The 15166-nt window shown below is 39.5% G+C and overlaps 1 protein-coding gene across 13 annotated transcripts in view; it reads left to right on the top strand.

Annotated features, from left to right (window-relative positions):
* LOC106080789 (myocyte-specific enhancer factor 2) overlaps positions 1–15166 on the top strand; it is a 400014-nt gene that overhangs the window by 145205 nt on the left and 239643 nt on the right. For all 13 annotated transcript variants that reach the window (XM_013242349.2, XM_013242347.2, XM_059368465.1 and 10 more), the window contains one exon: positions 14688–14846. The gene's annotated coding sequence lies outside the window, so the exon portion shown is untranslated. The remainder of the gene's footprint in view (positions 1–14687; positions 14847–15166) is intronic.

Genomic DNA, 15166 nt, shown 5'->3' with positions numbered 1-15166 from the left:
GTCTGTCGAAAGCACGCTAACTTCCGAAGGAGTAAAGCTAGCCGCTTGAAATTTTGCATAAATACTTCTTATTAGTGTAGGTCGGTTGGTATTGTAAATGGGCCATGTCGGTCCATGTTTTGATATAGCTGCCATATAAACCGATCTTGGGTCTGGACTTCTTGAGCCTCTAGAGTGCGCAATTCTTATCCGATTGGGATGAAATTTTGCACGACGTGTTTTGTTATGACATCCAACAACTGTGCCAAGTATAGTTGAAATCGGTTCATAACCTGATATAGCTGCCATATAAACCGATCTTGGGTCTTGACTTCTTGAGCCTCTAGAGGGCGCAATTCCTATCCGATTGGAATGAAATTTTGCACGACGTGTTTTGTTATTATATCCAACAACTGTGCCAAGTATGGTTCAAATCGGTCCATAACCTGATATAGCTGCCATATACACCGATCTGGGGTTTTGACTTCTTGAGCCTCTAGAGTGCGCAATTCTTATCCAATTTGAATGAATTTTGGCACGTAGTATTTTGTTATGATATCCAACAACTGTGCCAAATATGGTTCAAATCGGTTCATAACCTGATATAGCTGCCATATAAACCGATCTGAGATCTTGACTTCTTGAGCCTCTAGAGGTCGTAATTATTATCCGATTTGCCTGAAATTTTGTACGACGGATTCTCTCATGACCATTAACATACGTGTTTATTATGGTCTGAATCGGTATATAGCCCGATACAGCTCCCATATAAATCGATCTCTCTATGTTACTTCTTGAGCCCACAAAGGGCGCAATTCTTATATCGCTCTAATAGCAGAGCAAATCTTTTCTTATATCCTTTTTTTTGCGTAAGAAGAGATGCCGGGAAAAGAAATCGACAAATGCGATCCATGGTGGAGGGTATATAAGATTCGGCCCGGCCGAACTTAGCACGCTTTTACTTGTTTTTTTTACAAATCCATGTTCTTAGATTTTTATAAAGGTGCAAACAAAAGTCCGCTTAAATAGGTGCACTCATTTTCGAGATTTGGTATTTTTTGGTAAGGGGGGACGGTCCTCCCCCTTCATTTGGCAAATATTTTATTTTCTAAAAAAATTTTATTTTTACAGAAAATTTTGTTAAAAAAATAAGTTTCATAAAAATTTTTGATAGAAGTTCCTCCTTTTTTCGAAACTATCCTAAAATTTTTTTTAGAATGATTTAGTAAAAATTTTTTTTTTTGGAAAATTTCACCGAAGTGCTTGTTTTGCTGAAAATATTTGGAAAAATGTTAGTTTATCAAACTAACATTTTGCCAAATATTTTCAGCAAAAGAAGCATTTCGGTGAAATTTTCCAAAAAAAAAATTAAATATTTGGTAGAAAATATCGTTAATTTTAATTTTAAATTAAATTTTCCCATAATCGCGTATTTTAGTCGAACTGGCTGGCCAATCGACTGTTACACACAAAAGGGAGATGGTTAAATGAGTTTTAAAGAAGAGATATTGCCAGATTATTTCAGACAAATCTGGACACAGATACCACACCTCTGGTGGACGCTTTTCGATTATTGGTTAAATAATCATTTCCAACACCATCGTGGATCATAGCCGACCGTCTGACCGGTCTACCGTTCACATCACACTGTTTATTCTTATGTAGGTAAGATCATTGCACAACGATTATGTGAAATCTTCTTAACTACTAAGTTTTAGTGCGATCTCAACGAAGGCAAGATTTTCTGATCAACATCCCTTCAGACACAGATTTTTTCAGACAAATCAGGACACAGATACCACACCTCTGGTGGACGCGTTTCAATTATTGATTAAATACTCATTTTCAACACCATCGTGGATCATAGCCGTCCGTCTGACCGGCCTATCTCTCACATCATACTGTTTATTCTTATGTAGGTAAGATCATTGCACAACGATTCTGTGAAATCTTCTTAACTACTAAGTTTTAGTGCGATGTCAATGAAGGCAAGATTTTCTGATCAACATCCCTTCAGACAAACTCTAATACCCCTATTGGTATTACTGTTCATTTCTTTCTTTAATTGGCTATGACAGAACACTTGTTCTACTAGCCGAACGCATAATAGCGTTCCAAGCGCCTCGATCTTCTGTGCTCATTCTAAAATCTCTGACTCCAAGTTTCGAGGTGTCTCCCACAACTTGATCCTTCCATCGGGCTTTTAATCTTCCCGGTTTGCGTGTACCACCGTGTTTGCAATCAAAAGACTTCTTTGCTGGAGCTTCTTCATCCATTCTGACAACATGCCCTAGCCAACGCAGCCGTTGTATTTTGATGCGTGTAACTATGCTATCGTCGTTATACAGCTCATACAGCTCGGGTTCATATGTCGCTTACACTCTCCATTAACGCAAACTGGTCCATTTCGAAGAATCTTTCTCTCAAAGACTCCAAGCACTGCCTCATCTGCTTTCACAAGTACCCATGCTTCAGAACCATATAACAGCACGGGTAGTATTAGTTTCTTGTATAGTGTAATCTTCATCTGTCGAGAGGTGGCCTTGTTTCTAAACTGCTTACTTAGTCCAAAGTAGCATCTGTTTGCCAGTATTATTTTTCACTTCGTCTCAAAACTGGTGTCATTCGTTTTGGTTACGGCAGTGCCGAGGTAGATAAAGTTACTGACTATCTCAAAGTTGTGGTTCCCAACTTTCTCCATTTTCTTTATCTGCTCGGTTGAGCAAGGCTTTTTGGGAGTTGAAACCATCCATTTCGTCTTATCTCCATTTACAGCCAGACCCATTTTCACTGACTCTCTTTCGATTCTTTCAAAGGATAAGATATCGTCGGCATAGGCAAGTAGCATGTTCTCTCTTGTGATTAGTGTGCCATATCTATTCACATCTGCATCTCGTATAATCTTCTCCAGCAGGATATTAAAGAGATCACACGATAGGCTGTCTCCTTGTCTGAAACCTCGTTTGGTATTAAATGGTTCGAAGAGATTCTTTCCTATTCTTACTGAGGAACGTAGGATCAGCAAGTGTCATCCTGCAGAGTCTTATTAATTTTGCAGGGATACCAAACTCAGACATGGCTTGAAATACCTTAGAACGTAAAGGAGTATCGAAGGCGGCTTTGTAGTCAACCAAGAGATGGTAGGTGTTGATTTGTCCTTCTCGGGTCTTTTCCAGGATTTGGCGCTGTGCGAATATCTGGTCTAGGGTGGATTTACCAGGTCTAAAGCCGCATTGGTAGGGCCCAATTATCTCATTGACTTTAGGTTTTAATCTTTCACACAGTACGCTCGAGAGTATCTTGTATGCGATGGGGAGGAGACTTATTCCTCTGTAGTGGGCACATTCCGTCTTGTCTTCTTTCTTGTGTACGGGACTTTGTAAGCTGAGGTTCCAATCATCGGGTATGCGTTTTTCTACGCTGATGCTTACGCCTTATCAGCGTTTCGCCTCCGGTCTTAAATAGTTCAGCGGGTAACCCGTCGTCTCCTGCTGCCTTGTTGTTCTTTAGTCGAGTCACTGCTACTGGGACCTCATTCCGACTAGAAGTTAAACATTCTATACCATCATCAGGGATTGGTTCTGCGATATCCTCTTCGCCGCCAACGTCGGACACTGGCACTTGGGTAAAATGTACTTTCCATATTCCATAGCATGTTATCTGCGTCAGTTACCAGATTTCCTTCTTTTTCTCTGCAGGAGGATGTGCCTGCACCAAAGCCATCGGTTTGATGTTTAATTCTTTGGTAGAATTTCCGGACTTCATTCTGACTCCCGTACATCTCAATTCGCTCACACTCACGTCTTTCCATTCCCGTTTTCTTTCTGCGGAATAGACGTTTCTCTTCTCTCCTTTTCTCCCGATACCTCTCCTACATCTGGCGCGTTGCTACTGATTGCAGGGTGGCTCTGTATGCCGCATTCTTGGCTTCAGTAGCATCTTGGAGTAAGCTTTCGGTACCTAAGTACAGATTTCGCAACATTTTCCATGGAGTGGGTAATAGTTTGCCACTGCGCCATTATATCATCGGAACAAGGAGTGATTTCATCAAGCAGTTGGGTTAGTCAAGTGGTGTATGCCGCTGCCATTTTTTCAATGTCCAGCTTCTAGATTTTTTCAGACAAATCAGGACACAGATACCACACTACTGGTGGACGCGTTTCGATTTTTTGTTGTTGTTATTGTACATTCTTATATATTTTTTAATCGTCATCATCGTGGCAAAGCATTGCTTCTCTACATACAACTTTATCACCAAAGTGGTGAATTTTGGTGAATTCTTATTAGGAAACGAGCTTCACTCGTTTCCATATTAGAAAACATGAAACTGTTTGTCCTAGTTGCTCAGTGCTCAGAGTGCTATCATTTGTTTTTTTTTCGTTTGGCTTGGCTTTTTACAGCCCGGGAGATTATTAAAGGAGTTTTAAAGTAAACATTTGCCAGATTTTTTCAGACAAATCCGGACACATATACCACACCACTGGTGGACGCGTTTCGATTATTGGTCCGAGAAACATTTTCAACATTATTCGGTCAAACCGACGTTAAAAACCCTAATAATTTTCGTTGATAATTGTCAGAATTTGTCAATACCATCCGGCCAAAGCGACATTAATGATCCTAAAAATTTTCGCTGATATTAGCCAGAATTTTGTTTTTTTTTTAAATTTCAAAAGTTTTTATTAAAGTGGCAGGCATTTGAGATTTTTGTGAATTATTGATCCTTTAATTCAGAAACCCCTTGAAACGATCAACAAAAAATTTGAATAAATCCCATTTTAACAAATATCTTGAATTTGCCTTTTCATATCCCTTTTGCATCATTTCCACTGTGCCTCCCTCCTATAAGGCACTGATTATGCCGCCAAAAGCCTATGTATGCGTTGGGAGAGTTTTCAACCAAATGATACATTAACATTTGGTTAAAAACTCACACACACACACGCACGCGAAGATCATAGAGAAGCGTTCAACCGTTCATATTTAATGCGTTTGTGTGTGTAAACGCACATGTATGCTTTAAATGTCTGTGCAATACGACCATAATCTGTAGACATGCGGCTGTGATCATCTGTATCGAATGCTTTGAGACAATCCCAGAACCGTCAACGAAACGTATGGTCTAAAGCCAAAAAAAAAACGACAACAAAAAACTGGCAACAACGCAGCCATCGAACTACCCCAAGGCCCTCTGCATCAAGAGGAAAATCTTAGTGGGGTTAGAATTTTTGTTTTTTTTTTTGTGCATTTAGTGTTTTTTTTTCTACATCTGCACTCGACTGAGGTACTTAAAGTGGAAAATGTCATCAGAGACAACGTCAACATTGCGACGTTGGCCACAAAACCGCCAATCGTTGACTTCCAACCAAAACGGACGAAGAAAATTGAAAATTTCAGCTGTCTTTGCGATGGTCGATTTAAATCGAAACAGAAAAGAATTGAATAGAAATTTTCAATACCTCTATGTAGTCAAAGGGAAATTGTGTTTTTTTTGTTGTTCTCTCTCCCAAAAGTTTTCTTGACATTTTCTCAGTTTTGGGGCGGTAAAACACGCATGGCGGCATCGCCTACATTCGCAGTGGCGCACCGTTGCACCAAGTTTCCACAACAAACGTCAAAATCAATTCAAGTTTTTTCTTGGTGACTTTGTTTTTAATTATTTATTATCGGCTTCTTGTTGAGCATTTTCTTGTCATTTGTTTGTGTTTTCCGTTCGTTGTTATGGCTTTTCCATTTTTTTTTTGGTTCTAAATTTTTTTTTTTTTTTTGATGTGACTGTTGTGAATTTCTTGGCTTCTGGCCAAAAAAGTGGCAACAAATTGAAGAATCTTAATGAACATCACAACAAGACGAGGCAACCGTTTTAACGACCGACCTACCGACAGACGATCATCACCATAAGCCACTTGCAGCAGGGATGTAGGGGGGGGGGCAACAAAGCATAGCTGCTTAGACTTGTTGGGGAAAGAAGGCTGGCTGCCGTAAATTTTGGCCGATTCTAATGAAAGAAAAGGCGCGTGACTGATTCATTGGCGCACCATCAACTAGATCGTAAATGTATGGGTGATCAAACCCATACAGATGTTGGCTAGTTCCTCTAGTTACAAAGATATATAGATTTTATGAATCTTGGATGGAAAGATTTGCTATAACAGTTGAGCTCAAAAGTCTGCATACATTAGGACCATTTACAATATTTAGAAGGAAATTGACAAAACAAAATTGTAATGATTTGCAAAAAAAAGCTAAGACCTGGAGGCCCCATATCCCCCTTTCATCTTATTGAAATTTTTCCGTCCAAATTAAAGAAAATTTTGGAATTTTGTGTTTGCTTCTCTTTCGAGATGAGCTCAATGATCGGTGACTTTTTTTTGCAATGGAAAAGGAAAGCCAGAGATCGCAACACACACCAACCACTATGGGACGCGTTTCGTCATTTGGTAAGAATAACTCATTGGCCATATTAGGTGTGAAGGCTTCAGAACTTGAATATGGTAAAACGAATTTATGAGGACCGAAGCTAACCTACAGCATTCATGCCAAGTATTGTCTGAGTTTCTGCCTAACCTAATGATTTATATACAGTCAAAATGTTGTGGTTTGTTGGTATGTTCTCAAACTCAAAAATGGTTGCTTAATTTTTCTTAATAGTTCACACAATCTAGAGTTTAGCTCCAGTTGAGTACTTCATCTTTTGATATCTTAAAGGATTAGGGGGTGGACCCCTAATCCCAAATCCGGATCCGGATCTCATCATAGGATTCGCGCCGTTCTACCGATCATTTCGCGGTTCCACAGTGTTGCATGCGCGTTTGTCGACCACGCCCTTAACTCGGACTGCGTCGACACGAAAGGCTTCGGGTTTAGCAAGTTTATTGACGGCAGTCCTCTGGCCTTCACAGCCAAATCGTCCGTTCTTTCATTCCCCCCTACTGCGCTATGACCCGGCACTCAAACAATGCAGATTGTGCCATCCCCAGAGAAGGCGTTAATCTCCTGCTTACATTCCAAGACTGTTCGTAACCTTACCGTAAAGATGTTCACACTCGACGTCCTCACGTTAGCACCACATCATGCTTTCCCTGATTGCTGGGATCTCTGCCTGCAGGATCATATTATGGTCAGTCAGTCGAAAACAGATCTCAGTGCTTGGGTTCTTAATGTAGACCCCTAGGTCCACTCTGTAATTCCATCTCCAGTGACTTAGAAATTACTAAATTATTCCATGAACATTCCATTAAGAAACTCTCATATCAATGAGTGCAGTCCGATTAAAGTTTAAGGTCAATGATAAGGGGCCTTCTCTTTTATGCCGAGTTCGAACGGCATGCCGCATAGCGACACCTTTTGGTAGAGAAGTTTTAACATGGCAGAACACCTTACAAATGTAGCTGGCATTAGTAAGAGGATAATCAACGCTGAAAATTTTGTTGACGTTCGCGCTGGAATTTGAACCTAGGCCTTCGGCGTCATAGGCGGATATGCTAACCTCTGCGCCACGGTGGACTCCAGAGACTTAGTTGGTGTGATTCTCAAAGATGTCTTATAGGCAAATTATTTTCTGGACGTGATGCGTCTTATGATGCGTATTCTTTCCATCGCTGTCTGTCGCAAAACGTCAAAGTCCGTCTGACCACATTCTCCTAAAGTCAGAATATCCTATTTTGACTCTGTGACTCTTTAGCAGAATGATTTCTGTATTGTGGTACTTTAATTTCACGCATTAGGCGTATTCGATATTGAGATCTTTTTTTCGCTGCTGGTTCCGGTGATGGGGATATTCAATGTTTATCACCAGACGATATTCAATGCCTGGCATCTGTTAGGAATGCGTTGAACTTTGCAGAAACTTGGCTAAAAAACAACAAGGCAGCAGGAGCCGATGGATGGCCAGCTGAGCGGCCATCCACGCATACTCGATGGACTGACAAACAAATATAGCAAAATCGACATAGAATATGAAGGCTATGAACAATGCATAAAACACTTACACATATAGATTACAGATCAACACTTTCTTCGATACACCCCAATGTCCATGTGTAAAATGCAATATAAAATTCATGATACATACAAACAAAATTGTGTTTTTTTTTGTTTTATTGTATTACATGTACTTGTATACATTAATGAATATGTAAATAAATATTTGTTTATATGTTATCTTATGTCTGTGTGTGTGTGTGTGTTTATATGTATGCCGATATTAATCACATCTGTGTGTTACATCGCTTCGCATCGTATGGCACGGCATATGGATGGCATCAGACATTTTGCTTCTAAATGATGACTTGAATGGTAGATGCTCAGACAAATGTGATGTGATGTGTTCATATCGCACATCTCTCTCTCTCTCTCTCTTAAATACATGTACCAATATTGTAAATGGACATAGCTTGAGTATATTATATATACTTAAGTATGTATTTTACATATATATATACTATTTGGTGTGTGCGTGTGTTTTTGCTGCGGGGGATGACAAATATTTTGTTTTCAGATTTTCGCTGCTACTTATACCCAAAGACGTTTGTTCATCAAATGTATGCCCCATGTCGTAGAATATCATGAAAGGTGGGCGGGTGTAATTACCCAAAAACTTTTTTTTGTTGTTTACCTTATTTTCAAAAAATAATAAAAAAACAAAAAAATTCCTAGAATTTACATAAAATTCTACTAAAACAGCAAAGAAATTATAAAAAATTATTAAATGCCAAAGAAAATACAATTATGTGTTTGGGTCAAATTTTGTAATTAGTGCAAGAGTTTTTCTTAAGAACAGCAAAAATTTTTAATTGAAAACATTTAGCTATGCGTAGAGCAGCATGAAGATGAGTGGGTGTGAAAGAATTTAAGCCTATCCATCTGGGTTAACAAACTCCTAAACATGGCTAGAAAAATCATGTGGAGCTGTTGAAAAAGGTTCGGTAATCGGCTTATATATGACTAGCAGCCCGGTGGTTCGCTTCACTGCCCTTTTTAGTGTAGGACTTCCAAAAACCTATGTAGTCACTTGATTTATAAGATTTTGAAGCTTTCCCCTTCTATGTAGAAAGTAGCAAGAAACCAATATATCGGAAAAAATCGTTAAGCCCAATATATTTTGTTAAGGTATAAATGATTCCCCATTTTGAACGCTTTAGCTCAATTCGTAAAGAAATTACCATTTTGTATGTTTAAGTAACTAAATGTACCCTTTCCTTTGATAAAGGGTAATTACTTTCTTGTGGAGATTCATTACCCTTTCCTTGGCGGAAGGGTAGTTTTACTACCTCATTTTCTTAGGAAAGGGTAGTTTTATCACCCTTTCCTTTGGGGAAGAGTAGTTTTACTACCCTTTCTCCTGGGGAACTGCAGTTTTATTACCATTTCCCCTGGGAAAGGGTAGTTTTATTACCATTTTCCCTGGGGAAGAGTAGTTTGGTTACACTTTCCCCTGGTTTAAGGGTAGTTTTATTACCCTTTCCTTTGGGGAAGGGTGGTTTTATTTCGCTTTTCCCTAGGGAAGGGTAATTTTATTGTCCTTTCTCCTTGGGAAGGGTAGTTTTATTACTCGTTCTCCTGGCGAAGGGTAGCTTTATTACTCTTTACTCTGGAGAAGGGCAGTTTTATTACCCTTTTCCCTAGGGAAGGGTAATTTCATTGTCCTTTCCTTTGGGGAACGGTAGTTTTATTATCCTTTCCCCTAGGGAAGGGTAGTTTTATAATTCTTTCCTTTGGGGAAGGATATTTTTAATACCCCTTCCTTTGGGGAAGGATAGTTTTATTATCGTTTTTTGGGGGAAGGGTAGTTTTACGACCCTTTTCATTGAAGAAGGGTAGTTTAACAACCCTTTTCATTGAAGAAGGGTAGTTTTATTAACCTTTCCTTTAAAGAAGGGTAGTTTTATTAACATTTTCTTTGAGAAGGGTAGTTTTAATACCTCTTTCCTTTGACGATGGTTAGTTTTATTAGCTTTTCCCCTGCGATTGGGAAGTTTTAATACCCTTTAACCCGAAGAAGGGTAGTTTTATTACCCTTTCCCGGAGGAAGGGTAGTATTATATCCCTTTCCTCTCGGGAAGGGTAGTTCTATTGCCCTTTCCTTTGGGAAAGCGTAGTTTTTTTTATCGTTTCCTTTGGGAGAGCGTAGTTTTATTACCCTTTCCTTTGGGAAAGTGTAGTTTTATTACCCTTTCCTTTGGGAAAGGGTAGTTTTGTTACCTTTTCCGTTGAGAAAAGGTAGTTTTATTACCATTTCCCTTGGGGAGGGTATTTTTATTACCCTTTCTCCCGTGGAAGGGTAGTTGTATTACCCTTTTTCCTGGGGAAGTATAGTTTTATTACCGTTTCTCCTGGAAAGGGTAGTTTTATTACCCTTTCCCCTGCGGAGTGTATTTTTATTACCCTTTCCCCTGGGGAAGGGTAGTTTTATTACCATTTCCCTTGGGGATGGGTAGTTTTATTTTCCTTTCCTTAGGGGAAGGATATTTTTAATACCCCTTCCGTTGGGGAAGGATTGTTTTATTACCCTTTCCTTTGGGGAAGGGTAATTTTATTAACCTTTCCTTTGGGGAAGGGTAAATTTATTACCCTTTCCTTTGGGGAAGGGTAATTTTATTGTCCTTCCTTATGAGGAAGGGTAGTTTTATTACCCCTATCCTCTGAATAAGTATAGTTTTATTACCCATTTCCTTTGAAGAAAGATAGTTTTATTACCCTTTCTCCTGGAGAAGGGTAGTTTTATCACCCTTTCTGTTGAGGAAGGGTAGTTTTATTACCTTTTCTCCTGGTGATGGGCAGTTTTACTACCCTTTCCCCTGGGGAAAATTAGTTTTACTTCCCTTTCGCCTGGGGAAGAGTAATTTTATTACCTTTTCCTCTGGGGAAGGATAGTTTGATTTCCCTTTTCCCTGGGGAAGTGTTGTTTAAATATCCTTTCCAATGGGGAAAGGTAGAGTTTTATTAATCCATCTCCTGGGGAAAGTAGTTTTATTACCCTTTCGTTGGGGAAGAGTATTTTTTATTACCCTTTCCTCTGGAGAAGGGTAGTTTTATTCCCCTTTCCCCAGGAGAAGGGTAGTTTTATTACCCTCTCCCCTAGGGAGGGGTAGATTTATTATCATTTCCTTCGGAAAGGGTAGTTTTATCACCCTTTCCTTTCGGGATGAGTAGGTTTACTACCCTTTCTCCTGGGGAAGTGCAGTTTTATTACCATTTCCTCTGGGGAAGGGTAGTTTTATTACCCTTTTCCCTTGGGGAAGAGTAGTTTTGTTACACTTTCCCCTGGGGAAGGGTAGTTTTATTACCCTTTCCTTTGGGGAAGGGTGGTTTTATTTGATGAAGAATGGTAGTTTTAATACCCTTTCCCCTGGGGAAGGATAGTTTTATAACCAATTCCCGTGGGAAGGGGTAGTATTATTACGCTTTCCTTTGGGGAAGGGTGGTTTTATTACCCCTTTTCTTTGAAGAAGGGTAGTTTTATAACCCTTTCCTTTGGGGAAGGGTGGTTTTATTATCCTTTTCCTTTGAAGAAGCGTAGTTTTATTACCCCGCTCCTTTTAATAAGGGTAGTTTTATTACCCTTTCTCCAGGGGAAGGTAGTTTGTTTACCCTTTCTCCAGGGGAAGGTAGTTTGTTTACCCTTTCACCTGGGGAAAAGTAGTTGTATTACCCTTTCCCGCAGGGAGGGGTAGTTTTATTACCCTTTCGAATGGGGAAGAGTACTTTTATCATCCTTTCCCGCGGGGAGGGGTAGTTTTATTACCCTTTCCTTTCGGAAAGGGTAGTTTTATTTTCCTTTTCCCCTAGGGAAGGGTAGTATTATTACCCCTTCCTTTGGGAAAGGGTAGTTTTATTATCCCCTCTTTTGGGAAAGGGTGGTTTTATTACCACTTCCTTTGGGAAATGGAAGTTTTATTACACCTTCCTTTAGGAAAGGGTAGTTTTATTACACCTTACTTTAGGGAAGGGTAGTTTTATTACCTTTTTCCCTGGGTAAGGTAAGATTTATTTTCCTTTTCCCTTGGGAAGGGTAGTTTTTTTCCCTTGTCCCCTGGGGATGGGTAGTTTTATCACCTTTTCGCCTGGAGAAGGGTAGGTAGTTTTATTACCATTTCCCATTGGATATAAAAAAACTACCCTTCCTCTGGGGAAGGGTAGTTTTATTATCCTTTCCCCTAGGGAAGGGTGGTTTTAATACCCTTTCCCCTGGGGAAGGGTAGTTTTATTACCCTTTCTCCTGGGGGAGGGTAGTTTTATTACCCTTTCCCCTGGGTAAGTGTTGTTGTACTACCCTTTCTCCTGTGGAAGTATAGTTTTATTATCCTTTCCCCTGGGGAAGGGTGGTTTTATTACCCTTTTCCCTGGGAAAGAGTAGTTTTATTACCCATTTCCCCTTTGGAAGGGTAACTTTATTACCATTTCCCGTGGGGAAGGGTAGTTTTATTACGGGTTTCCCCTGGGAAAGGGTAGTTTTATTACCCTTTCTCTTGGGGGAGGGTAGTTTTATTACCCTTTCTCTTGGGGGAGGGTAGTTTTACTTCCCTTTCCCCTGGGGAAGGGTAGTTTTGTTATCCTTTCCCCTGGTGAAGTGTAGTTTTATTACCCTATCCCCGGAGGAAGGGTAGTATTATATCCCTTTTCCCGGAGGAAGGGTAGTATTATATCCCTCTCCCCTGGAGAAGGGTAGTTTTTTACCCTTTCCCCTGGTGGAAGTTATTTTTTATTACCCTTTCTCCTGTGGAGGGTTGTTTTATTACCTTTTCCCCTGGGGAAGTATAGTTGTATTACCCTTTCCTTTGGGGAAGGGTAGTTGTATTGCCCATTCTTGTGGGGAAGGATAGTTTTTTACCCCTTTCCTTTGAAGAAGAGTAGTTTTATTGCCGCTTCCCCAAGGGAAGAGTAGCTTTATTACCCTTTCCCACGGGGAAAGGCAGTTTTGTTTTCTTTTGCCCGGAGGAAGGGTAGTGTTATTTCCCTTTCCCCTTTGGAAGGGTAGTTTTATTATCCCTTCTTTAGGGGAAGGGTAGTTTTATTACCATTTCCTTTAAAGAAGGGTAGTTTTATGACCCTTTCCTTTGAGTTTCATCACCTTTTCCCTGGGGAAGTATAGTTTTATTACCCATTCCCCTGGGGAAGTTTATTTTTATTTTATTTTTTTTGCCCTTTGTCCTGGGGAAGGGTAGTTTTTTACCCTTTCCCCTGGGGAAGTGGTGGTTTATAGCCACCATAACTGGATGGTCTTACGCGGATGGTCTTGCGCGGATACCCGCTTCTACATGCCTTCTAAAAGGCTTAGCGACAAGCCCCATTACTGACTCCAGTTTACCTGCGTACGAGATAGACACCAAGGGGACACCAGCTTCTCCATATTTTCCCAATTGGTTTTTCTCGGATATCTAAAGAGCCTCCTCATTATCTCATGCAACAACCAATCTCATGGCAGCCGGTTGTACGTACCGGATTGATCCGATGAAGTCCGTCATCCGCAAGGGCTGCCGCCTCAGTGTACAACACACAGCTACAACAATGACAACTATCTCATACACCATCTGGTGGGTGAAGTCGTTCCAAATCTAAGATTTTAACTGAATCAATGTTTGTCACAAGCGTTGTATCAATGAATTGTTCCCCGATCCGCTTGTATAACCTTAGGTTATTCCCCTTAAGTTTGTGTACAAAATGTATTCAAAAAGCGACACATTTCTGTGGTTTATATCCCTGTTACGCCATTGAATGTAATGCGCGTTGGCGTCGTCCCCAAGTATAAAGACATTAGCTGTAGAAAGCTCATGCCCCCTACACTTTTGGGCAGCGATGTCGGCATGGGCCATTCTTATATGGCTTAGGGTGAACCCTGACGCAAAAGTCTTTGCAATTTCCCTTATCCCTCTCTTTTCCACAATCCTCAACTAGAAGAAGTGCGAAAGTCATCTGCTAGAAGACGTGCGAACATCATCTGCTAGGAGACGTGCTAGCGTCATCTGTCAGAAGACGTGCAAAAGTCATCCTCTTGTAATGTCAACCAAAGAGCAATTTTGTGATATTACTCATCTGCACTAGCCCCATCATCATGTCCGCGGAATTAAGACCAACCATGTTGGTAGAGAGAATGATGCGTCAAAAAATCCTTGCGTCAACGAATTTCTTGAAGTTGTCTTCCTCAACTTTTGCTATGGATTCCGATAGAGAACTCGAATTAACTGTAGAATTAGAGTGAGTTGCCCTTGTTTTGGGAGTCCACTTTAATGAATACTCTGCCTGACTTAAGCAGCAGGATCTATGAAAGGTATTGGCTTTACAGTTGTGTCCTTGTCTAGGCGCCAAGTCCATTCATTTACGGTCTTGGGTTTGTGTATTCGGTCTGTAACAACATACAGTAGTGTCGTTTGCCCTAGTATTTGTGATAAAAAATTGGCTAAATTTTGTATTAAAAAAAATTGACAAAATCTTATAAAGAAAACTATTTAAAAAAAAATTTTTATAAAAAATTTTTGACATTTTTATTGAATTTTGACAAAATCTGGTCACCTTTGTTAATAATTTCAGTTTCTAAATGGCTATGTAGGAATCGAAAAAATGCAAGGTGTGGGTGTTTGTCTGGTTTTTCTATCATCACTCATCATATGTGCATTTTTGCTTCTTAATGTCTTTTAGTTTATATAAACGCTTTTTTTAATGAAAACTTTTAATGAATATGTTTTTCTGACATTTGTGTTTCGTTACAGTTTTATTTCGACAAAAAAATGCAGCAAATGGAAATCTTTTCATCGACACAACAAAGTCAGTTGAAAACTATTTAGTTTGAAATTTTCATACTGAATGGCTCAAAACCCCATACCACCAGTATGAAAAGCAAAAAATTCTATATGGACTAAAAACAAGAGGTAAGCTTATTAAAAAAATTATGAAAGAGAATTAATACGGAATAATTTTTATATTAAAGTCATATAAAAGGTCATAAAGTCTCGTGAGATTTATTATAAAAAAATAAACCAAAAACAACAAAAACTCAAATTCTTCAAAATAAAAAAAGTATTTTTTTAAAATCAATTTCCAAAAATTATATTTGTTGAAATAGATTAAAAATATTATAAAATAAAAAATGAAATTGTTGAAATTTTGACATATGATAGAGTTTGAGCCCCCGCTGAAAATAGGGTACTAGATTTTTTGATATCCGAAGGGAGGGGGGGGGCGGACCCTC

This window comes from Stomoxys calcitrans, chromosome 5, assembly GCF_963082655.1.
Source record: "Stomoxys calcitrans chromosome 5, idStoCalc2.1, whole genome shotgun sequence".
Taxonomy (NCBI): domain Eukaryota; kingdom Metazoa; phylum Arthropoda; class Insecta; order Diptera; family Muscidae; genus Stomoxys; species Stomoxys calcitrans.
Note: the sequence above shows the minus strand (reverse complement) of the source record. Positions and strands in the feature narration are given on the sequence as shown.